General features: G+C 36.3%; 1 non-coding gene across 1 annotated transcript; it reads right to left on the reverse strand.

Moving 5' to 3' along the window:
• Positions 1-21,843: 21,843 nt before the first annotated feature.
• On the reverse strand, positions 21,844-21,947 carry LOC127900162 (small nucleolar RNA R71). Its single transcript, XR_008052179.1, has one exon. It is a non-coding gene; the product is annotated as a small nucleolar RNA R71 (small nucleolar RNA).
• Positions 21,948-25,769: the final 3,822 nt, after the last annotated feature.

Raw genomic sequence — 25,769 nt, forward strand, 5'->3', positions numbered from 1 at the left:
GTTGTATTCTCGATTATAAGCTCAATGATTGTATTATGATCAACCTTTGTTTGAATTTGAATGAGCTTATTTATAGTTGGAGCTGAAAAACTAGCTGTTATTGACTTTGTGCACGAAGTTGGATCACTGTTATCTGAAAGTCGGATTGCCGTTTTGACTAGTCCAAGTTACCGTTGGACATAATTTCAAATTGTTGGATCTCCGTTAGAAAGATATTGGATCACCATTTTCTACAGTGACTGATACAGTGAACTATTTATAAAATTTATAGTTTGGCCCAAAACTTCATAAAATTATACTATGTCCCAAAACTTTATAAATATTGACAAATAAGTCCATTTATAGAATTTTAAACAATATTTGCTAATTTCAAAGTTCTCAAAACTTTTTCAATTTAAATCATTAACATGAAGATCAGAAAATTACTTTTTATTGAATTTTCAGCCTCTAATTTTGAAAACCATATGAAAGAATAATTTGAGCTTTTAAATCAATTTTAATCAAGTTTGTTATCATCAAAATCAATATTAAAGAAATATTTATGTTAACAACTACTTGCTTTGCTCTAACTTGGGGACGAAGCATTCGATGCAAACCTCTATTGAATTGATGAACTCATTTTAAACAAGTTATATATTCAAATACGAGGTTGCAAATAAAGCACCAAGGTAATTTCAAAACTAATATGCTTATTTATTATTTATATATCGTCAATGCTTAAACTTATGTAATATTCATATAATGGTTAATTGTGATAACCTAGAAATAATGAAATGCTATTTGATTTAAACACTCTCTTGGGGTGAGAGTCAAACCACGTTTGTTTGGATAATTTCTTCTACTTACAACCTAAGCACTGAACTTTATATAGACATATTACTAACAACCTTTCCATAAACTAAGGACACTAATAACAATATCAGAATAGTGCTCCTAAAATAGAGGATCATTAACAACAAGAAAAAACAAAATAATATTGTCCAGCAAGCTAGCTTGACTTATTCTTCGAGCAACAATGCAAGGCTGATTACGTGCCCGTTGACCAAGCCCTTAATGATAGACTAAGTCAATTCCTCACCAATGATATTTGTGCCTTGCTTGTAGCATCCCACTCATGCTTCACCCACGCACTTGGGATTTCTTCTGCTGACATGTGAAGACCTACGTGGTGACTTATCATTACTTCCCCCTTTCAACAGACACTTGTCCTCAAGGTACATAAGCAGAAACTGATTTTTTAACATCTCAGTGCTCTCCCACATTGCCTCCTCAGTTGCTAGATGCTGCCACTTAACCAAACTCTCCTTAATAAATTTTTTTCCATGCTTGATCTAGCAGGACTTTAATATGCAATTGGAGGTAATTCACAGTTGATGCTAACCATATTGCCGATCTTCTTCTTGAGAAATGAAACATGAAAAACAAGATGTACTCAAGCACCCTGAGGTAGCTTCAGGCGATAAGCTACTGCCCCAACCTCTTCTGAATCTCGTATGGTCCATAAAATCGACTTGCCAACTTCTGATGACTTATTTTAAAGATCGTTTGTTGCCTGTATCATTGTAACTTCAAGGCTAAATCACTTTCTTGAAATATAACCTCTATTCTTCTATCTGCAATTTGCTTCATTTTGTTACATACAACATTTAAATTTTGTTTCAATTGAGCTAGCAATTTATCATGGGCCACTAATTGTTTATCAACCTCATTGACTAGAGAGGAGTCTAACTCATAAAATGGTATTAAGGGGGGTAACCGTCCATAGAGGCCTTAAAAAGGATCCATTGTGTGGTTACTGACTCACGAAACAACGCAAATAATGCTCAAGGCATCAATTAACAACCTCTGATTGTCCATCTGATTGTCCATCTCATTCTCAATTGTGTCCCTGATATTTTAAAGAATTCTTGCTAGAAATTGCTGATGAAAATGGGGTCCTGATCGCTAACAATGGACTTAGGCATCCCATGCAGTTTAACCACATTCTCCACAAAACTTTCTGCAACATTCCTGACTGTAAATGGATGAGATAAAGCAACGAAGTGTGCATACTTTGTAAGTCTATCGACGATAACCAGAATAATATATTTTCCATAGGAGGAAGGCAGTCCTTCAATGAAATCCAACGAGATGTTGTTCCAAACCTGCAATGGAACGAGCAAATGTTGTAAAATTCCCTCCAACATGAGAGTTTTTGATTTATTCTTTACATGTCTCGCAAGCTGACACATATTCTTTCACTGTTTTGTACATGGAGGGTTAGTAAAATTGTTGTTTCAGCCTCTTGAATGTGCGCAGCACTCTTGAATGCCCACCTACCTTAGTGTCATGAAACTCTTTCAACAACTGATTAATAATGAGGGTGTTAGGGGTTTTTACCACTTGATTCTTGTAAAATATCAACCCATTTCACAAGGAATACAAAACACGTGGCCTGGACCGAGCAAGCTAAGCTATATCATTCATATAGGCATGATTTATCACAATTTTTTTATCTCCTCCCATAAGTGGACATGTGGCACAATTAAGCTATTTATAATGGGGTTGTCTTGAACTCTAGATAAAGAATCAGCAGCTGAATTTTCTCTACCCGGTCGACGAACAATCTCATAATCCTAGCCTAATAGTTTGGCCACCAATTTTTGTTGTTTCAATGTGATTATCTGTTGCTCCAGGAGGTATTTAGGGTTGCAGTAGTCCGTTTTAATAAAAAATTTCTTGCCCAACAAATATGGTCGCCAAGTGCGCATGGCTTTAAGAATGGCCAACATTTCTTTGGCGTAAGTGGACCATGATTGTTTCGTGACCCCCAAAGCTCTACTCATGAAAGCTATAAGCTTGCCTTGTTGAGTTAAAATTGCACTTATGCCATCTCTAGAAGCATTAGTTTCTATAGTGAAGGTTTCATCAAAGTTAGGCATGGCCAATGTAGGTGTAGGTGTAGATGTCATGGTTTTCTTAAGATTAAGGAATGCAGCTGTTGGAAATTTTAACTCAATTGCTATTGATGTCAATGTGCAAGTGTACACAACAAGTAATACAATTATGAATATTCAAGATCGTCTCCACAGGGATTGATGTTACTAGAAATGCTACAACAATCACGATAGTGCAAACTTCCTTCTATCTAAAGAAAAATCTAATTAAAGTTTATTAACTAATGAAATTAACACTATAATAAAATAACTGCAGTAATAAAGTAAATTGGATGAATTGTACAAAAAGAATTTAATAAAAATAGGGTAGTTGAATGATCAAACTTTCTTCACGGGCTGACTGTTTTGTACAAACTAGCACCAGTTACTGCAGCAATTCCTACAATACTGGATAGAATTATTTTGCATCATCAACTGTCGTTTGTTGGACTTCTCATACTTTTATGCAACCTAACAATGACCAGTTGTTATTTCACCTAAGATATGGTATTATGAACATACACTCTCTCTACTCTACAAGGTGAATCCCTATATCTAGTTCTTCACAAATCTTAATTCAATTGTGGCCCTTTTGAGACTCAAGTTAAACTCAATCCAGGAAGCTTAAATTAAGATAAAGTATTACTCTAATAATTTCCACTAAGACCGGCCCTTTTGTGGCTCTATTTTAACTTGAACCATTAAATGAGAGGTCAACCGAAATAATGATTGTAATATAAGCTATTAGAGCAAAATGCTACAACAATCTTGCAGTAACTCATAAGAACAGTCAAAAACCCATTAAGATTGTTTGTCACTCAACTACAATCAAATTTAGTCATAACTTGTAAAAGAAAAAGTAACAGGAAAATATCAGCCATGAAATACATCATTTCAATCAGAGAATAAGTAAGGAGATAAGTAAAGAATGATGGAAATTGAATCCAAATAGTTATGTAGATTTCTTCAATGGTGCTGACTTGTTCTCTCTTGAATTTGGCTTCTTCCTTCTTTTTCTCTTGATTTCTTCGATGTTAATTCACACCGCCTTTCCATATGATGCGTGCTCCTTTTATAATTGAAAATTAAGGTAAACGAAAGCTTAGGGCGCGCATAAATCATATTAGGAAACTACAGATCGCTATCCACAAGTATCTCGTGCGAAATTTTCTCTGTCGTTGTTCCAGGATTGCTACAGCAATGGTTGTTACAGCAATGGCTACAACAACTTCATTGTTCTAGATTTGCTTCAATTCTTTTGTAGCCATGTTCTTTCCTTATTTTTACAAGCCTATTGCATTAGCATTCCTTCCTTGAAATACGAGCTTCTGGACACCTACAATTATGCACACAATCTAAGCACAAATTATTCTAAATCAAACAAAATTTATTAAGACTAAACTAAAATGAATGTTTATGCAAAATGTAACAAAAATGCAATAGAAACATATTATTTACTCTCTAAGTAATATTGATTTAAGTCTAAAAGTGTCATGATAACTCTCATTTCATAGAGTTATCACACCCCCAAACTTAAACCATTACTTATCCTCAAGTAATGACAACAATGCTAACACTTCAATCACCTAATCATGCAACAAATAGCACAGTTCTGTCATCAAAGTTGCAAGGATTCTTCCACCTTCAGATCACACTCTTAATCACACAAAATAGGCATAGCAGTTGAGTTCTAGACTTAGGCTACATTCTGTCCAAAATGTGTGTGTGCCACTTTAATCAAATTCCAGAGGTGCTACAATATTACACAAACATTACATATAATTCAAAGTTAGAACATAAATATACTTACATGTGGGGGAACACAAATCACAAATATAATTAAACTGTGCTACAACAAACATAATGATTTTTTTTATTTACATATAAATTGCTACAGCAATGCTCATAACTCTTGTCGGCTTTTAACTAAAGTCTGTATATGGGGTGCATACTCAGCCTTGGTTGCTCAGCCACTTAAGCCATTGGAGCAGATTGTTTTACAAAATAAGCACAGTTCAACACAAAAATTTCCCCCAAACTTGAGCTCTTTTTTATTCTTTGCAGTTTTCTTGATTCTATTGCAGCATTCTCATGAATCTCAACCAAAGTCTAAGTGTCAGGACAAAATTTCAACCTCCATCTATAACTATCTTTACTTGGCATTCTCATAAATACTCAATAACACTCAATTTATCGTCATTAGGTTTTCAAATCCATACACAAGCAGTAGATAACAGAGCTTTACTTAACAAACAACACATGCAGTGCACTCAATAACACATTCTATGATAGCACAACCCTTCTAAAACTTGAAAGGTGTTGTGTCCTCACAAGCACAGAAAATAAAAACACTTTCACTAACACATGCAATCGAAACAATAGGACTGGCAGAATGAATCAAACAAGTAAATTTGAAATGAAAGAAAGATTATGCAGAGATAAGTAAAATAAACTGGAGGATATGGGGTACTCCCTTATTGTTGGGAGTATTACTGCAACAAGGTGCAATCAATTCACCGCTTTTTGGATATGCTCCGCAGTCGGTCCTTAGGAGATTCTTGCGGTGAGGTAGCTAGCAACGTCTTTTTCTTTCTCTGCAACGGGCTAGTAGGAGGAGTTGTTATGGGTGCAGCCTGCCAGGACAAAACATATCTGGTCCTCTTTGGCTCTGGTGTGACTGCTGCAGCAACACCTCCAGAAGTGCCCCATTTTCTCTTGCTGGGTCCTTTAGGACTAGCGAGAATAGGTTTACTGGGGGTTTGTTGTGAGGGAGCTAGAGCTGGGTCTTCGGCTGTATACCCCTCAGTCGTGATTGCAGTAATGATATCAAGCATATGCTTTATCTTGGTGTGTGTACGAGTAACCCTAGCTGCTGCAACTTCCAATTCTGCATCAATTTGCTCGGCTTTATCGTCGGAGGCAGGAGGGGTAATTACTTTCTCTTTGCCTTTTTTAGAGAGGACTGGAATAGAAGGCTCCTCTGCAGGTTCATCTTCATCTTCTTGTATGATGTGCTTTTTCCTAGACTTGGAAGAAGTCCTGGCTGGGGGTTCCTTGAGTTCTTTTTTAGGCTCTTCCTTGAGTTATGTTGTAGCTTCTTCCTCTAGTTCATCTATGTCAGTAGCATCTTCACTGACTTCTGCTGGAGCATCTGTAGTGGAAGTACCAAAATTGTACCGCTAAAGCAATGAATCAGGGAAATTTTGGTGGGAATTTTTCATATATACAACAAATTGGTGTAGGTGGTCTTCCAAGTGCTACAAATAGCTCCAAAATTGATTGTTTTTCTTCTGTTGAGCTTCAACACATTGAGTGATGCTAGTGCTCAGTGCCTGGATTCTCTACTCTAACCCAACAATTCGTCTTGCCCTTACTACAGTAGCCGGTTCGGGTGGGGCTCCAGCAGCTTCACTAGTAATTCGTTCGATGGTGTGTATAGTGAGGGCACCATCATTCTTAACATGTTCATCTTTTGCATCACGGTAGACTCTTGATACCACACAGATGTTGGTGATTAGTGAAGGAAATAGCAAGGCAGCTGCTTTGTGGTTTTTCATAGCACAGTCCTGAATTTCTTTTTCTATAATGCTTCCCACATTTATGGGCAACCCTCTAATAATGACATATAAAAGTACTAACCTCTCTTGTGAAATAATGGTGGTGTGTGTGATTGGTATCAATCTGAATTTTAAAAATTTCACCCACACCTTAGCAATAGGTTTCAAATCTATCCTATTAATCACATGCTCTTCTTCATTAGCCCAAGATGCACCCTTTTACGGTAAGTATTGTGAAAATTTTGTTCCATCTTTGTTGGGTTAATTTGTCAAGCAATTTGGCATACTTGCAATTAACTTCAGAGGGTAAATTGTAGAAATCATTAATAACTCGAGAATCTAATGGTACAAATGAGTTTCTTACCCAAATATTGTGCTAACTAGGGCTTAATAAGGTGGTGTAAAATTCTTTCACCAGTGGCAACACAAGGTCTCGGGGGTGGTTACAAAACTCCAGCCACTTGCGCTTTACTGCAGCAGCGTATAATGATTGCACAATTCCCGAGGGTTGAGGTGGGAACTAAAATTCTTTTTCTTGCAAAATCTTATGCTATTCAATAATTCTTCATACTTTTCTTCCGCATGGTAACTTTGAAATCATGGGGATTTTTTAGTCAGTTGGCTGTCCTTTTATACCTTAGCATTGCTACAACAGTAGGATGACTGTGGTAATATGTCCAAGGGTGGAACGAGAAGAAGCGATTATGGAGTAGTGGGGTTGGGACTGAGAAAGGAAAAGAAAATAGTGTTAGAGGTCAATATGAACAGTGAAACCCTTATATAGGTGGAAATAAATTAAAACAAATCCGATAAAAGAGATAATTAGGGAAGACTTTTTTTTGAATTTATTAAGCATATCCCATAAAAATAGGAAATAGATATTGATGCGATCATTTAAGAGATTAAGCATCCTTCCCCAATCTCTATCCGAGTTCATCCAACCAGCTGCCACATGTTATCTCCAACGGTAAAATGTGAGGCTCCATAATTAAATTACTGTAACGGTAAAATTGGTTGTTGTAGCAACAATTTGTGTGCTCTAGTAATCTGTACAACACTCTCCTTAGATAGCTGCTGTCAAGTAGCTTGTCTTTGTATTCTGTTAACATTACAACACCAATTGTCAGTATTTAATTCAACTCCAAGAATTGCGTGACTTAGCATATTTCTTTTCTTTTCTCTTTTTTTTGGGCTCAAATTAAACAATAAAATATAAAAATTAAACATTCTTAAATAAGAAAAAATGAAAAAGAAAAGAAAAGAAAAAAATATTATAACAGAAACATGTAGGATCCATTTCATTCGAAATGACTGCCTCAGCAATGGGTTGCCTCCCATTGAGCGCTTGATTAAGGTCTTTCAGCCTGACCTTCCTTGAGTGCTCACACTGCCGGTTCACTAAGGAGTAAGACCTCCTTTGAGCAATCTGTAGCTGAATGCATGTAATGCTTAACTCTGTGCCCATTAACTTTGAATTCCTGGCCTGTCTTTTTATCAAAGAGATCAAAAGCCCCATGAGGATAAATTCTAAGCAGCTTGAAAGGTCCAGACCATCGAGATTTCAGCTTTCCTGGAAATAGTCTCAACCTGGTATTATGGAGTAGAACTAGTTGACCAAGAATTAATTTTCTTTGTTGGATGTGTTTGTCATGCCATTGTTTTTTCCTTTCTTTATAGATTCTTACATTTTCATACGAGAATAACCGTAATTCATCAAGTTCATATAGTTGAAGTTTCCTCTGCTCTGCTACAGCATGTATATCCCAATTTAATTGCTTAAGTGCCTAATAGGCTTTGTGCTCCAGCTCTAGTGGCAAGTGGCAAGTGGCAAGCTTTTCCATACACAATTCGGTAAGAAGACATGCCAAGTGGTGTCTTGTATGATGTTCTGTAAGCCCATAAGGAGTCATGTAAGTGCAATGACCAATCCTTTCTTGTAGGGTTCACTACCTTTTCTAGAATCTTCTTAATCTCCCTATTAGACACTTCTGCCTGGCCATTGGATTGTGGGTGACATGTTGTTGCAATTTTATGCTTGACTCCATATTTAGCCATTACTGCAACAAATACTTTGTTGCAGAAGTGAGTACCCTCATCACTACTAATTGCTCGTGGAGTGCCAAACTTGGAAAAGATAATTTTCCGAAGAAAAGTTTCTAAAGAAAATTCACTACTGCTCTAGCATCATTGATGGGTAATGCTGCAGCTTTTACCCACTTGGAGACATAATCCACAGTAACCAGGATATATAAATTCCCAAAGGATGGTGGGAAGGGGCCCATGAAATCTATTCCCCACACATAAAAAATCTCCATTTCCAGAAATGTTTGTCAATGACATTTCATGTCTTTGAGTTATTTTTCCTGTCCTTTGGCACATGTCACAACATTTAGCAAACTCATAAGCATTCTTAAAAACAGAAGGCTAGTAATAACTTGATCACAAAACTTTAGCAACTATTATTTGTCCACCAAAATGTCCTCCATATGCTGCAGCATGGCAAGATTGCAGTATATGTGGAATTTCTTCCTCTGAAACACATTTTCGTATTACCTTATCTGAGATAACTTATACAAATATGAGTCATCCCACTGGTAGCTTCTTATATCATGAAGGAATTTCTTTTTCTGCTGAAAATTCAACTCAGGTGGTAGCAATCCACTTACTAAGTAGTTAGCAAAGTGTGCATACCATGGGGATCCTAGTTGATATAGCATCTATGCATGTTGTAGCACTAACAGTTGTTCATCAGGAAATGTTTTAGTGATGTCTTGTTTAGTCAATGTGCTAGTATCTGCTTTTAGCATAGACAGATGGTCTGCTACTTGATTTTCAGTCCTTTTTTTATCCTTAATTTCCAAATCAAACTCTTGAAGCAATAAGAACTATCTGATTAATCTCGATTTGGCACCCCTTTTTGAGATTAGGTGCTTGATGGCTGCATGATCTATGTAGACCGTCACTTTAGTACCCACCAAGTAAGCTCTAAATTTATCGAAAGCAAATACTACTGCTAGCAGCTCTTTCTCTGTAGTAGTGCAATTAATCTGAGCTTAAGTAAGAGTTTTGCTAGTATAGTATATGTTGTGCAAATTTTATTGAACTCGCAAGTGCACGAATATATTGTAGAATATATCAATGGTGACGAGTGTCGATCCCACGAGGAGGTGGATTTTAATTGTGTGTAGAATTAATTTTTCTAAATGGGTGGTTGGATTTATGGTAAAAATGATTTAGAATATCCTAATATTTGAATTGAAATGGCATAATTAAATTAAAGTGGAAACTATAATAATTGTAGCGCTTGAGTATCTGGATCCGTATCAACATGCACCATGGGCTAAATATTTATTATTAGTGTCAATTAAATCATGAGGGGGGAATCCACACCTCATGAACCACACTCTAATCAATATGGTGCTAAGGGCTTATCGTGCCAAATAATAATAATCTTGTACTAGGGAGCCGGTGAAACTAGGGTGGTATCTAGACAAGATTATTATTATTTTTTGACGAGAAGTCAAAACATCCACAAAAACTAGAGGGGAAGAGAAAATAAATTTACCAAATAAAGCCCATGACACATGTTGAGACTTCACCTTCAACCCAAGTTTGAAAAAAAATTAGCTACTCATAATTGAACTATGGGCAAAATGAGAATTTATTAAAATACGTAGAAAATACAAGATGGAGAAGGAATTACAGAAAATGGAGCCCAAAAATAGATTCAGAGATATCAAATTAGGGGGGGAGGCCCCCTTTTTATAGATACATTGAGTAAATCATGGCTACCGGATTAAAAATAGTTTGGACGCTCAGGATTGCGCCACGTCATCAGTCAACAGTACGCGGTTTGAACAGTAACACGGTTTGACCATGCAGTTTGAACAGTCAACCGGCTTGAACAGTGACGCGGCTTGGTTGAAAATAATCCTGTGTATATGCATGTACTGTACGGGCGATTTTTGCTCCACTAACATGTTGCCACGTCACCGATCAACAGTGTATATAAATTTTGTCCAATAGAATCATGACACCTCATCAGTCAATGCCACATCATCGGTCAATGCCACGTTATCGTTCCGTGTGTGTGAACAGTGTCATGAACAGTAACATTGACAGTATCATACATGTGAATAGTGCCGTACATGTGAACAATTATATTTTTCCTTTTATGCTCCTCCTAAGGTTTTTGATTGTCCTGAGTTCAAAAGTGATGTCTGTTTTGCCGTCTGATTTCTCATTCATTGTGAAATGACCATGATGCCCCTAAAATACATAAAATACTTAATTAAAATAAAACACATGTAATTAAATCACAAGAAGCTTAAATACATAAAAGTAAGGGTGTTAGTAAGACTTAAAATGTAAAATGACAATTTTCTCCTTTATAAATATACATTTTCTAACACTCAACACACCCCAACCAGCTTATTGCTAGTCCCTAGTAAATAAAGTGATAACAAAATTCAAACCCAAAATAATTTTTTTTTAAACAATCTTGTTTATTCAATCAGACTAATGATAGCAATCAAATAAAAGTATAAGCATTATCTCCAGTCTAAAGAAACATCACACCCACATCAACCATCCACATGAATCATCCCAGTAGACTTTGTCATAGCTACTTTCAAGAATGACATGTCAAACCCCAAAATCTCACTGGTAGTAGTGACACTCTCGCAAAGAAATTAAACCCAAAAAATAGTCACTCCAATGAATGGTAATTGAGAGAAAATAATAAAGAAGTAATATCACACGCTCTCCCCAAGATGAAAGAAATATGCCCTCAGCTTATAAATAATACGATCTCAAGTCAAATAAAATCCTGGTCAACCTAATTTATTTATTTATTTATTTTTATATTTATCACTACATTTTTTAGCCTATAAAACTAGCTTCTACTTCAGACTATAGATTCCTAAAATCAAGAAGGAATTTTATTAAGACGTAATGTAGGCTAGGGACATGACTGACAAATGAAGGAAAATAGGAAAAATAAAATATATGTTTAAGAAAAAATAGAGATATTTTGGAAATTACAAGATGCATTTTGCTTATTTATTATTATTATTTTTTCTTTTTTTTTTAAACAACAATTTTTTTTCTTTTGTTTGGCATAACTTCACTGAACAAAATAATTATTTACTTTTTTTTCAAACATAAATAGGTGATGGAACTTATAAGATATCGGGTAGTACTCCAAATCGGAGTAGGTCAAGATGATAAGTTAACAAAGATTTTTTTTTTAAAGGCTCAAAAGGGTTAACTATGAATTTTTCACAAAAGGGATGGCTAGAAAGGCTCAAACAAGTCAAAGATGGCATTTCCATCGTCTTTTAGGGCTCTAAATACTCTTCCATATCTACTAGTTAGATGGGCCTCCAGTTTTTTTTTTAATTTTACAACTTTTTTTTTTAGGGTTTAACTCAAAAGAAATCTAGAGATTGTGTATAAAATAATAAACTGCTAAGTTGTATGAAGAATGGGCAAAAAAGGTTACTTTCCAAGAAAAATGATAGGCTCAAAAACTCACTTGGTACTTATTATGACATGTTCATTCCTTCAAGCAACTCATATTTGTCTCCGACATCAACATGTAAAGTAGCAAACATGGCGTAACATCACTTAAGACCAAAGATAATACAAATATTAAAATTTGAAATTCATCATGTCATCCAATGTTAAAACAAATCACATAATTTTTTTTTTTTTACAACATTCTACCTGCCAACCTATTCTAAACATGAAAAGAAAATATGCATGCAGAAAGGTGAAAAATGATGCAGAAAAGCTAATTAGAAAAGTTACACTTAAAATGATAGCAAAACAAAATGGTTTTTTTTAAACTAAGAATATGCGTTTCTAGAGGCACTACACTCCATATTCAGCCATCTTCAACTCAAAAATTTGAAAATGTATATTTATAAAGGAGAAATTAAAAAGAAGAAGTAAAAAAAATTAATATCAAAGCTTAATAAAGAAAAAGAAAATGTCTAGAATTTTTTTTTTAACGAAGAATATGCATTTTTAGAGCAACTACACTCCATATTCAACTATCTTCAACACAAAAAGTGAGCAACAGTTAGTTTCTACAACAAAAAATCAGTAAAAACTTCACCAAGATTCCACAATTGTCGACTATTCCCTCCCCCCAACCAGAACGAAACATTGTTCTCAATGTTTTAAAGGAAAGAAGTAGAGTTTAGAAGACATCACCTAGGTGGTGCAACATAGAAGAAAATATTTATAGGCGGAGAGTTAAATCTAATTTGTACTTCTTACTGCGGCTACTGTTACCATCATTATTTGGAGAACATCATTATTTGGAGACTCCAACACAAGGGTCCTTGAGTCTGGCTTTGGTTTATAAGCTTGTAACAGATCAAGTAGCTCATTAGCAGTGTGAGCACAAATAAAAAACTTTTTCGCAGTGGAATGAATGAAATAGTTTTTTATTGCATGGTTAAGAAATGCGATAAAGCCATCATAAAAGTTATTGACATTTAACAAACCGATAGATTTCTGGTGAATGTGCGATGGGCCCAAGATGCTAATCTGATAAGTGCCTCTAGAGTTGCAAGATCTCTTGGTAAGAAAATAAAAGCATCAGCATGATTAAGCATTTCAGTTATTCTTTCTTGCATACCTAAGACGACTAACTCTTCTCCAGTCGGTGAGTCAGAAAAACTGGCTAAAGGTTTTAGGGCTCTTGGAATGATGCCTAACACTTGGCTTCCTCTGACAAAAGTAGCTTCTGAGACCAATTTTGATAACCCTCGGTTACCTCCTCCATACACCAAGTGTAATTTTCTCTCCGCTATACTTCGACCAAGATCTATGACTGCTTCAACGACCTCTTTATGTTTGCCATAGTTAAATCCAGAAAGCACACAAATGTTCTCGAATTGTTTATTGGGAGTAGCTGTCATTGGGATACTTCTCAAAAATAATTTGTGAGTGCTTGACAAAAAATCATATTTAAGAATCTTGGTGACAGTAGGTCACAATTGTGTATGAGGTAGCATGTCAGTGTCAATTAACGCGTAAAGCACATGGCTTGCGAGTCAAAAAGGAAATAGTAAAAAGAAAAAGAAACAATGATAAAATAAAATTATTAAAGACAATAATGCAAATGATAAAACAACGGTGGAATAAAACAACAGTGAAGTAATAGGATATTTACAGATAGTTGCGACAGTGGCTCATATCTTCCTCTGGTTTTACATTCAGAAACAGCTTGAACACCCTTTATGGGTCGAGGATGGGCTTCCCATCCAGTTTTCTTATAAACTGGCAAACATGGTCGTTTATAGTCAGATTCCCGAGACTATATCGTGCATGCTCTTTCTGGAATAATGGCCATAACTGGAGAATCGTTCCTTGTACATATCCACTGGGATGCGTTTCAAAAGACAAAAGGATATCATCCAATGACTCCTTATTCAAGCCATCTCTAATGAATTGAATCTTATCTTCCCTGTTATCAGACATCATTCCTAAAGAACATGGTTTTTTTATCGCAACTCATTCTGGCACACTTATGACAAGCAACAGAAATTCTTCGAGCTCTTCGTTTTCTTGCATAATTTCTTTTACCACAACCAGGCATGTATGCAATAAATTTTGGAGGTAACTCACCTGCCAATCATACTTTAGCCTCGATTAACCAACGATTGTCAGCAGGTATGTTATTCCTCATGAGCAATCACATGCGTTCGGACCGAGCTTTATAGATCGTAAGGAGAGCATTATGAGGAAGTGAAGGGAATCGATTGTGAAGCTTCGCTAGAATCTCATTTCTGTCCATACCTTTATGTCAGAATATCAGTTATTATGGAAAACTGAAGTTACCGACTTGATTGTCACGGAGTACCGTTATCTGCCACTTCACTGGGGTAACAAACTAAAGCACACAAACAAAGAAAAACAAACTAAAACACATAAAGAAAATTACAATCGTCCTCTTATTGAATTTACCTTAAGCTCCAACTGGATGTTGTAGACACTTCTCTCAATGTCTCTGAGTTGGCTTTCTAAATCCTCAACATAGAATACTAACTTTGGTGGTTGCATAGCCCAAATACGATGTGTTTTACAAAATCGAATCTGCCTTTTGAGATGAGATTTTACACGTTGAAGTGGTTTAAGAATGTCCAGGAGGAACTGTTTAGATATGACACTCATGATTAACAATGATAAGAGAAAACTTAATAGTTAAACAAACACACTTATGCAAAAATAATTTCAATTAGCAAAAGAATAATAAAAAGAAAGAAAAAAAATCAAATCACTGAAAAGAAAGAAAAAACTCAATTCAAATCTGGTGGGTCACTCAAATTTATTTCGGTGTCCTCTTCATGTGGTTGGTACTGTAGATATGGCTTTAATTTTTTACCATTAACTTTAAACGTGACACCGTTCTTTGGGTCGTTAATTTCAATTGCCCCATGTGGAAAAACAGTATGAACAATAAAGGGGTCAAACCATCGAGAGCGTAACTTACCTGGGAATAAGTGCAAGCGAGAATTGAATAAAAGTACTTTCTGACCTAGAGTGAAAGATTTTCTCATAATTTGCTTGTCATGAAAGACTTTCATTCGCTGCTTATAAATTTTGGCATTTTTGTATGCATCATTGCGAATGTCTTCAAGTTTTGCCAGCTGTAATCTTCTTTCTGAGCTAGCTTGCTGCATGCCAAAGTTAAATTTCTTGATGGCCCAATATGCACGATGCTCGAGTTCCACGGTAGGTGGCAAGCTTTGCCATACACTAGCCTGTAGGGTGACATCCCAATCGGGGTCTTGAAAACCGTTCTATATGCCCATAATGCATCATCAAGTCTTAATGACCAATCTTTTTTGTCTGGCCTCACTGTCTTTTCTAATATGTGCTTTATTTCTCGATTGGAGATCTCAACTTGGCCACTAGTTTGCGGATGATATGGGGTCGCCACTTTGTAAGTGAGTGAATACTTTGTCAAAAGAGCTTTGAATGCTTTGTTACAAAAGTGGGATCCACTATAACTGATTATCGCTCGAGGGAATCTAAAGCGTGAAACAATGTTGCTTTTCAAAAATCCTATCACCACCTTATGATCATTGGTTCTACATGGAATTGCTTCTACTCATTTCAATACATAGTCAACAGTAACCAATATGTATTGATGGCCAAAAGAAGGGGGAAAAAGTCTCATGAAGTCGATACCCCATACATAAAAAATCTCAACCATTAAAATTGGATTTAGTGGCATCATATTCCTTCGTGTAATGCTCCCCATTCGTTGACACCTATCACATGAAGAACAGAAAGTGTAAGCGTCTCGAAATATAGTTGGCCAATAGAAAGCACATTGTAAAACTTTAGTAGCTGTTTTCTTAGCACTGAAATGGCCTCCACAAGCTTGTTCATGGCAGAATGAAAGGATATTATGAATTTCACTTTTTGGGACACATCGTCTAACAATTTGATCTGCATAATACTTGAACAAATACAGGTCATCCCAAAAGAAATTCTTTATTTCTGCAAAAAAATTTAGCCTTGTCTTGCTTAGTCGAATGCTCTGGAAGTTGACCTGTAACAAGATAATTCACGATGTCAGCATACCATGGTAATACTTCCACACTCATTAATTGTTCATCTGTAAATGACTCATTCAATGTTAATGGTTCTGTAATTATGTCAAAATGGAGACAAGAGAGATGGTCAGCCACAACATTTTCTGTGCCTTTCTTATCTTTAAATTTCAAGTTGAATTCCTGCAAAAATAACACCCAACGAATTAGTCTAGCTTTTGCATCTTTCTTTGTGAGAAGATATTTAAGAGCAGCATGATATGTGAATACAATTATTTTACAACCAATGAGATAAGATCAAAATTTTTCCAATGCAAACACTACTGCTAGCATTTCTTTTTCAGTAATTGAATAATTCAACTGTGCATCATTCAATGTCATACTAGCATAATAAATAACATGAGAAATTCGATCAACTTTTTGTCCTAATATTGCTCTTATTGCATAATCAGATGCATCACACATGAGCTCAAATGGTAAGCTCCAGTTTGGGGGCTGAATGATGGGTGATGATGTCAATAACTGCTTTAATTTTTCAAATGCCACAAGACATGAATCATCAAAGATAAAAGGTACATCCTTAGTAAGTAGATTGCATAAGGATCTAGAAACTTTGCTAAAATTTTTAATGAAACGTCAATAAAAACCAGCATGCCCATGGAAATATCTTACTTCTCTGACTGTTTTAGGTAGAGGAAGATTGGAAATGAGATCCACATTTGCTTTGTCAACCTCAATACCTTTGCTCGAAATGATGTGACCGAGAACAATACCTTGTTTTACCATAAAATGGCACTTCTCCCAATTTAAGATTAAGTTCTTCTCGATACATCTCTGCAGAACTAATGTTAGATGATGTAAACATTGATCAAACGAGTCACCAAAAATAGAAAAGTCATCCATAAAGACTTCAAGGAATCGTTCAACCATATCAGAAAAAATGCTTAATATGCATTATTGAAATGTAGCAGGTGCATTACATAATCCAAATGGCATCCTCCTATATGCAAAAGTGCCAAAAGGGCAAGTGAAAGTGGTATTCTCTTGATCTTTTGGTGCTATAGGAATCTAATTATATCCGGAGTAGCCATCTAGAAAGCAATAAAATTCATGGCCTCCTAATATATCAAGCGTTTGATCGATAAATGGTAAAGGAAAATGGTCTTTACGTGTGACAGAATTCAACTTTCTATAATCAATGCATACACGTCATCTTGTAGTCACTCTAGTGGGTATCAATTCATTATCAGCATTGGTAACTACTGTGACTCATGACTTTTTGGGGACAACTTGTACATGACTGACCTATGAACTATCAGAAATAGGGTAAATGATACTTGCATCTAATAGCTTAAGGACTTCAGTTCTAATAACTTCTTTCATGTTAGGATTTAACCGACATTGCATTTCCCTATTAGGTTTAGCATTTTCATCAAGGTGAATGTAATGCATGCAGTCTACTGGGTTTATACATTTTATGTCCACTATGGTCCATCATAATGCTCCTTTGTGCTCTTTTAAAACAACCAACAACTTACCTTTTTATTCTTCATTTAGGGAGGATGAGATGATTATCGGTAGAGTACTTTCTTCTCTAAAAAATGCATATTCCAAAGTGTTGGGTAATGGTTTGAGCTCGAGTTTTGGTGGTGATTCTGATGATGGGATGAGTTTCTTCTCTAATGGTGCTAGTGGTTCAACTCGTGACTTCCATTTATTAGTAACCATGGATGGTGCTGAGTCAAGTAGGGCGTTGACCTCATCGACCGATCTGTCAATATCAAAATCCAAATCAAAGTGAGTTAAGCATGTTTGTAAAGGGTCATCACTAAGGTTTGAAAGAAAAGTATTATCAACTAATGTTTCTATTAATTCCACATCAACAATTCCATCATCTACATTATGAGGTTGTTTGGCAATGTTAAAGATGTTTAACTCTATAGTCATGTTGGCAAAGGACAACTGCATATTTTCAGTTCTAGATTGAATGTGAGCATAGGCAGTTGCCAAGAAAGGTCGGCCGAGGATAATGGGGATGTGCTTCCTTGAATCCTGGATTGGTTGAGTGTCAATTACAATGAAATCAACGGGAAAATAAAACTTGTCTACCTGGATAAGCACGTCCTCCACAATACCACGAGGTATTTTCGTGGACCGATCTGCAAGCTGTAATACCACTGGAGTTGGGTGTAATTCTCTCAGTCCAAGTTTCACAAATACTGAATGAGGCAACAGATTTACACTAGCTCCTAAGTCCAACAAAGCATTCTCAATTGTGTGATTCCCTATGCTACATGAGATAGTGAGGGAACCTGGGTCTTTGCATTTTAGAGAAATTTTATGTTGGAGTATAGAACTAACATTTTTTGTTAAAAATTCCTTCTTTTGGACATGAATATTTCTTTTTTTAGTACAAAAGTCTTTAAGAAACTTGAGATAAGATGGAACTTGTTTTATAGCATCAAGTAAAGGGATGTTAACACTTACCTGTTTGAAGATTTCAAGAATCTCACCTGTGGATTTTCCTTTCTTTCCTTTAGCTAACCTCTGAGGAAATGGAGCTTTGGGAATATATTCTCGTGGGTTGGTTTCTTATTTCTCTTCCGATGGTGAGTCCTCAACATTCACAGGTACAATTTGATTTTCTTTTGTCACTGACATTTCCACTTTATTATTGACTTCTTTTCCTTTTCGCAAGGTCATGATTGCTTTGACATCTCCATGCTATTGTGGTGAATTAGTACTTACTTCATGCACTCCTTTAGGATTAGACACTGATTGACTTGGAAACTTGTCTTTCTCAACAGTCATTGCCAAGGTCTGAACTAAAGAAGCAAGTTGTCCCACCATCATTTCGAGGCTTGAAACTAATTAGGCTTGTGAGTTGAAGCCTACTCTCATCTCATTTCGTAGTCCATCAATGGTGCGGTTCTGTTGCTCAATCGTAGAATGAGTAACATTCTTGAAATTCTGGAATGCATCCTCCCATGGTCTGGGTTGAGAGTAGTTCTGGTTATGATTGTATGGTCTAAATGGTGGTTGAGAGGCTTGAGGAATTTGAGAAATTGGTTGCATTGGTAGAGCGGGAGCAGCTGGTCCATTCTATTGGAATCCTTGAGACTATGAAAAATTTTGGTGGTCTCTCAATCCAGGGTTATATGTGTTGGAGTATGGGTTGTAATTTGATGATTTTCTCATTACACCTATGGCATTGGCTTGATCTAAGTATGAGTCATGGTCATGTGGTTCTGTTGATTTAGCAGTCGTTAACGATGCTATTTGTCGAGAAAGATCTTCAAACATTTCTTTGACTTCTTTAATTCCTGAACTCGACTCGCCAATGTGAACCTCATTCACTCCCTTAATTCTTTTAGTATCCTGAGTGATCGACTCCGTTGTTGGGAATTATCTGCTTATCGTTGGAAGAATTCACAAATCTCTGATGCACTTTTTGACATTAGCTCTTCTCCACTTGTTACCATTAGTCATTCTTGTACATGCGGCAAAAATTCCTCCAAAAAGTATTGGCATTGGTGCCATTTCTCATACCCATGATGTGGACACTTCAAGAGTAGCCCATTGAATCGCTCCCATGTTTCGAAAAACTGTTCATCTTCTCTCTGGGTAAATGTTGAGTGTTAGAAAATGCATATTTATAAAGGAGAAAACTGTCATTTGACATTTCAAATCTCACTAACAACCCTTACTTTTATGTATTTAACATTCTTGTGATTTAATTACATGTGTTTTATTTTAATTAAGTATTTTATGTATTTTAGGGGCATTATAGTCATTTCACAATAAAGGAGAGATCAGACGGCAAAACGGACATCACTTTTGAACTCAGGACGGTCGAAAATCTTAGGAGGAGCATAAAAGGAAAAATGACACTATTCACATGTACGGTACTATTCACGTGTACGGTACTGTCTACGTTACTGTTCACGACACTGTTCACATAGACGATCGATGATGTGGCATTGACTGATGAGGTGTCACGATCCTGTTGGGCTAAAATTCTTATGTACTGTTAATGGTGACGTGGCAGCATATCAGTGGACAAAAAATCTCGAGTACGATACATGCATCACACAGGATTATTTTCAACCAAACCGCGTTACTGTTCATCCGGGTCAAACCGTGTTACTGTTTATCCGCGTGGTCAAACCGCATACTGTTGACTGATGACGTGGCGCAATCCTGAGCGTCCAAACTGTTTTTAATCTGATGGCCATGATTTACTCCATGTATCTATAAAAAGGGGGCCTCTTCCCCCTAATTTGATACCTCTGAATCCATTTTTGGACTCTATTTTCTGTAATTCTCTCTCCATCTTGTATTTTCTTCGTATTTTAATAAATTTTCATTTTGCCCCTAGTTCAATTATGAGTGGCTAATTTTCTTTCAAGCTTGGGTTGAAGGTGAAGTCTCAACATGTGTCATGGGCTTAATTTGGTAAATTTATTTTCTCTTCCCCTCTAGTTTTTGTGGATGTTTTGACTTCTCGTCGACAAATAATACTAATCTTGTCTAGTACCGCCTTGGTTTCACTGGCGCTCTAGTACAAGGTTATTATTATTTGGCACGATAAGCCCTTAGCACCATATTGATTAGAGCGTGGTTCACGAGGTGTGGATTCCCCCCTCATGATTTAATTGGCATTAATACGGATTATTTAGCCCATGATGCATGTTGATACGGATCCAGATACCCAAGTACGTCATCTCAATAGAATTCTCTTCAATATATTCTTGTCATTTCAATTCCAATTTTAGAATTTATTGTCGCCATTTTAATTTAAGTTTTAGCATATTCCAAATCATTTCTACCACAAATCCAATCACCCATTTACAAAACTAATTCTACACATAATTAAAATCCACCTCCTCGTGGGATCGACACTCGTTACCATTAGTTTATACTACAATAGATTCGTGCGCTTGCGAGTACATTAAAATTTGCACAACAAGTTTTTGGCGTCGTTGTCGGGGAGGTAAATAATTTTAATTCGTAGAATTAATTTTTGTGAATAATTTCTTTTATTTGTTTTCTTGTATTTTTTTATTAAAAAAAAAGAAAAAAAAATGAATCTACATTTAAAGGTTAGTATTTCTTTTTTTTTCTCTTCTTTAAAATTCTGTAATTTAATTTCAATTTATTTTTCTTTAAAATTTTTTTTGTTTATCTTATTAATTTATTTTTAGTTAATTTATTTCACGTATTTATTTTTGTGTATTTTTATAGAAAGGTTGTAATAGCGCAATAAGGTTAGTATCGTAATTTCTCCCTCTTTTTTATTTTTATTTGTTTTGCATGCATGGTCATAGGTCATTATTACCTAATCTTGAACCTATAGACCTTGAATTAGAAAAAACACTTCGCACACACAAGCACATTAAAAATAAATTTGGAATGGATTTACAAGCACTATAGGAGAGGCCATTTAAGGACTATTTTAGTCCCTTAGCTAATTTGAGCACATCATGCATAAGATACCCAAATGTAGCTGCTAGGAGTTTTGAACTAAAACCTAGTGTGCTAAATTGTCTCCCAACATTCTATGGCCTAGAAAATGAGGATCCATATAATCATCTGAATGATTTTCATGCCATTTGTCAAACTTTTAAATATGAAAATTTTTCAGACGATAATGTTAAACTTAGACTATTCCCATTTTCTTTAAAGGATAGAGCTCGTTCATGGTTAAATACTTTACCTGCTAATAGCATTTCATCATGGGAACAAATGGTAATGAAATTTTTGAATAAATATTTCCCAGTGCATAAAACCAATGCTATTCGCAAGGAAATTTCAGAGTTTACACAGAGAGAAGACGAGCAGTTTTTCGAAACATTGGAGCGATTCAATGGGCTACTCTTGAAGTGTCCACATCATGGGTACGAGAAATGGCACCAATGCCAATACTTTTTGGAGGGATTATTGCCGAATGTGCAAGAATGGCTAATGGCAACAAGTGGAGGAGAGCTAATGTCAAAAAGTGCATCAGAGATTTGGGAATTCTTCCAGCGACAAGCAGATAATTCCCAACAACGGAGTCGATCACTCAGGAATACTAGAAGAACTAAAGGAGTGAATGAGGTTCAAATTGGCGAATCAACTTCGGGAATCAAAGAAGTCAAGGAGATGGTTGAAGGTCTTGCTCGACAAATAGCATCGTTATCAACTGCTAAATCAACAGAACCACATGACCATGACTCATACTCAGATCAAGCCAATGCCATAGGTGTAATGAGAAAGCCATCAAATTACAACCCATACTCCAACACATATAACCCTGGATGGAGAGACCACCCCAATTTTTCATGGTCTCAAGGATTCCAACAGAATGGACCAGCAGCTCCAGCTCCACCAATTCCTCAAAATCCTCAAGCCTCTCAGCCCCCATTTAGACCATACAATCAGAACCAGAACTACTCTCAACCCAGACCATGGGAGGATGCATTCCAAAATTTCAAGAATGTTACTCACTCCACGATTGAGCAACAGAATCGCACCATTGATGAACTACGAAATGAGTTGAGAGCAGGCTTCAATTCACAAGCTCAATCAGTTTCAAGCCTCGAGAAGATGGTGGGACAACTTGCTTCTTCAGTTCAGATCTTGGCAATGACTGTTGAGAAAGGCAAGTTTCCAAGTCAACCAGTGCCTAACCCTAAAGGAGTACATGAAGCAAGTACTAGTTCACCACAGCAGCATGGAGAGGTCAAAGCAGTCATGACCTTGAGAAAAGAAAAAGAAGTTGACAACAAAGTGGAGATGCCGGTGACAAAAGAAAATCAAAATGTACCTGTGAATGTTGAGGACTCACCACCGAAGGAAAAAGAAGAAATCAACCCACGAGAATATGTTCCTAAAGCTCCATTTCCTCAGAGGTTAGCAAAAGGCAAAAATTCACAGGTGAGATTCTTGAAATCTTCAAACAGGTAAGTGTTAACATCCCTTTACTTGATGCTATTAAACAAGTTCCATCTTATGCCAAGTTTCTTAAAGACCTTTGTACTAAAAAGAGAAATATGCATGTTCAAAAGAAGGCATTTTTAACAGAAAACGTTAGTTCTATACTCCAACATAAAATTCCTTTAAAATACAAAGACCCAGGCTCCCCCACTATCTCATGTAGTATAGGGAACCACACAATTGAGAATGCTCTGTTGGATTTAGGAGCTAGTGTAAATCTGTTGCCTTACTCAATATTTTTGAAACTTGGACTTGGAGAATTACACCCAACTCCAGTGGTGTTACAACTCGCAGATCGGTCCACGAAAATACCTCGTGGTATTGTGGAGGACGTGCTTATCCAGGTGGACAAGTTTTATTTTCCTGTTGATTTCATTGTAATTGACACTCAACCAATACAGGATTAGAGAAAGCATATCCCCATTATTCTAGGCCGACCTTTCTTGGCAACTGCGGATGCTCACATTCAATGCAGGACTGGAAATATGCAGTTGTCCTTCGGCAACATGACTATGGAGCTGAAAATCTTCAACATTACCAAACAACCTCATAATGCAGATAATGAAATTGTTGATGTGGATTTAATTGAAGCATTAGTTGATGATACTTTTGTTTCAAACCTTAGTGATGATCCTTTACAAACATGTTTAACTCACTTTGGTTTGGATTTTGATATTGACAGATCGGTCGATGAGGTCAATGCCCTGCTTGACTCAGCACCATCTATGGACACTAATAAATGGAAGTCAAGAGTTGAGCAACTAGCACCATCAAAGAAGAAACTCATCTCATCATCAGAATCACCACCGAAACTCGAGCTCAAACCATTACCCAACACTTTGGAATATGCATTTTTGAGAGAAGAAAGTACTCTACCGGTAATCATCTCATCATCCCTAAACGACGAACAAAAAGGTAAGTTGTTGGATGTTTTAAAAGAGCACAAAGGAGCATTAGGATGGACCATAGCAGACATAAAAGGTATATGCTAAATCTACTAGGGAAATGCAACGTCGGTTAAATCCTAATATGAAAGAAGTTGTTAGAACAGAAGTCCTTAAGCTATTAGATGCAGGTATCATTTACCCAATTTCTGATAGTTCATGGGTCAGTCCTGTACAAGTTGTCCCCAAAAAGTCAGGAGTCACAGTAGTTACCAATGCTGATAATGAATTGATACCCACTAGAGTAACTACAGGATGGCGTGTATGCATTGATTATAGAAAGTTGAATTCTGTCACACGTAAAGACCATTTTCCTTTACCATTTATTGATCAAATGCTTGATAGATTAGCAGGCCATGAATTTTATTGCTTTCTAGATGGCTACTCAGGATATAATCAGATTCCCATAGCACCAAAAGATCAGGAGAAAACTACTTTCACTTGCCCTTTCGGCACATTTGCATATAGGAGAATGCCATTTGGATTATGTAATGCACCTGCTACATTTCAACGATGCATGTTGAGCATTTTTTCTGATATGGTTGAACGATTCCTTGAAGTCTTTATGGATGACTTTTCTGTCTTTGGTGATTCGTTTGATCAATGTTTACATCATCTAACACTAGTTCTGCAGAGATGTATCGAGAAGAACTTGGTCTTAAATTGGGAGAAATGCCATTTTATGGTAAAACAAGGTATTGTTCTCGGTCATATCATTTCGAGCAAAGGTATTGAGGTTGACAAAGCCAAGGTGGATCTCATTTCTAATCTTCCTCCACCCAAAACAGTCAGAGAAGTAAGATCTTTCCTTGGGCATGCTGGTTTCTATAGACGTTTCATTAAAGATTTTAGCAAAGTTTCTAGACCCTTATGCAATTTACTTGCTAAGGATGTACCTTTTATCTTTAATGATTCATGTCTTGTGGCTTTTGAAAAATTAAAGCAGTTGTTGACATCATCACCCATCAATCAGGCCTCGAACTGGAGCTTACCATTTGAACTCATGTGTGATGCATCTGATTATGCAGTAGGAGCAGTATTGGGACAAAGAGTTGATCGAATTCCCCATGTTATTTATTATGCTAGTATGACATTGAATGATGCACAGTTGAACTATTCAACTATTGAAAAAGAAATGCTAGCAGTAGTGTTTGCATTGGAAAAATTTTGATCTTATCTCATTGGTTATAAAATAATTATATTTACAGATCATGCTGCTCTTAAATATCTTCTCACAAAGAAAGATGCAAAAGCTAGACTAATTCGTTGGGTGTTACTTTTGCAGGAATTTGACTTGGAATTCAAAGATAAGAAAGGGACAGAAAATGTTGTGGCGGACCACCTCTCTCGTCTCCATTTTGACACAATTACAGAGCCATTAATATTGAATGAGTCATTTCCAGATGAACAATTAATGAGTGCGGAAGTGTTGCCTTGGTATGCTGATATAGTTAATTATCTTGTTACAGGTAAACTTCCAGAGCATTGGACCAAGCAAGACAAGGCTAAATTCTTTACAGAAATAAAGAATTTCTTTTGGGATGACCCATATTTGTTCAAGTATTGTGCAGACCAAATTGTTAGACGATGTGTCCCAGAAAGTGAAATTCAGAATATCCTTTCATTCTGCCATGAACAAGCTTGTGGAGGCCATTTCAGTGCTAAGAAAACTGCGACTAAAGTTTTACAATGTGGTTTTTATTGGCCAACTATATTTCGAGATGCTTACACTTTCTGTTCTTCATGTGATAGGTGTCAACGAATGGGAAGCATTACGCGAAGGAACATGATGCCACTGAA

Source organism: Citrus sinensis, chromosome 9 (assembly GCF_022201045.2).
Source record: "Citrus sinensis cultivar Valencia sweet orange chromosome 9, DVS_A1.0, whole genome shotgun sequence".
Lineage (NCBI taxonomy): Eukaryota > Viridiplantae > Streptophyta > Magnoliopsida > Sapindales > Rutaceae > Citrus > Citrus sinensis.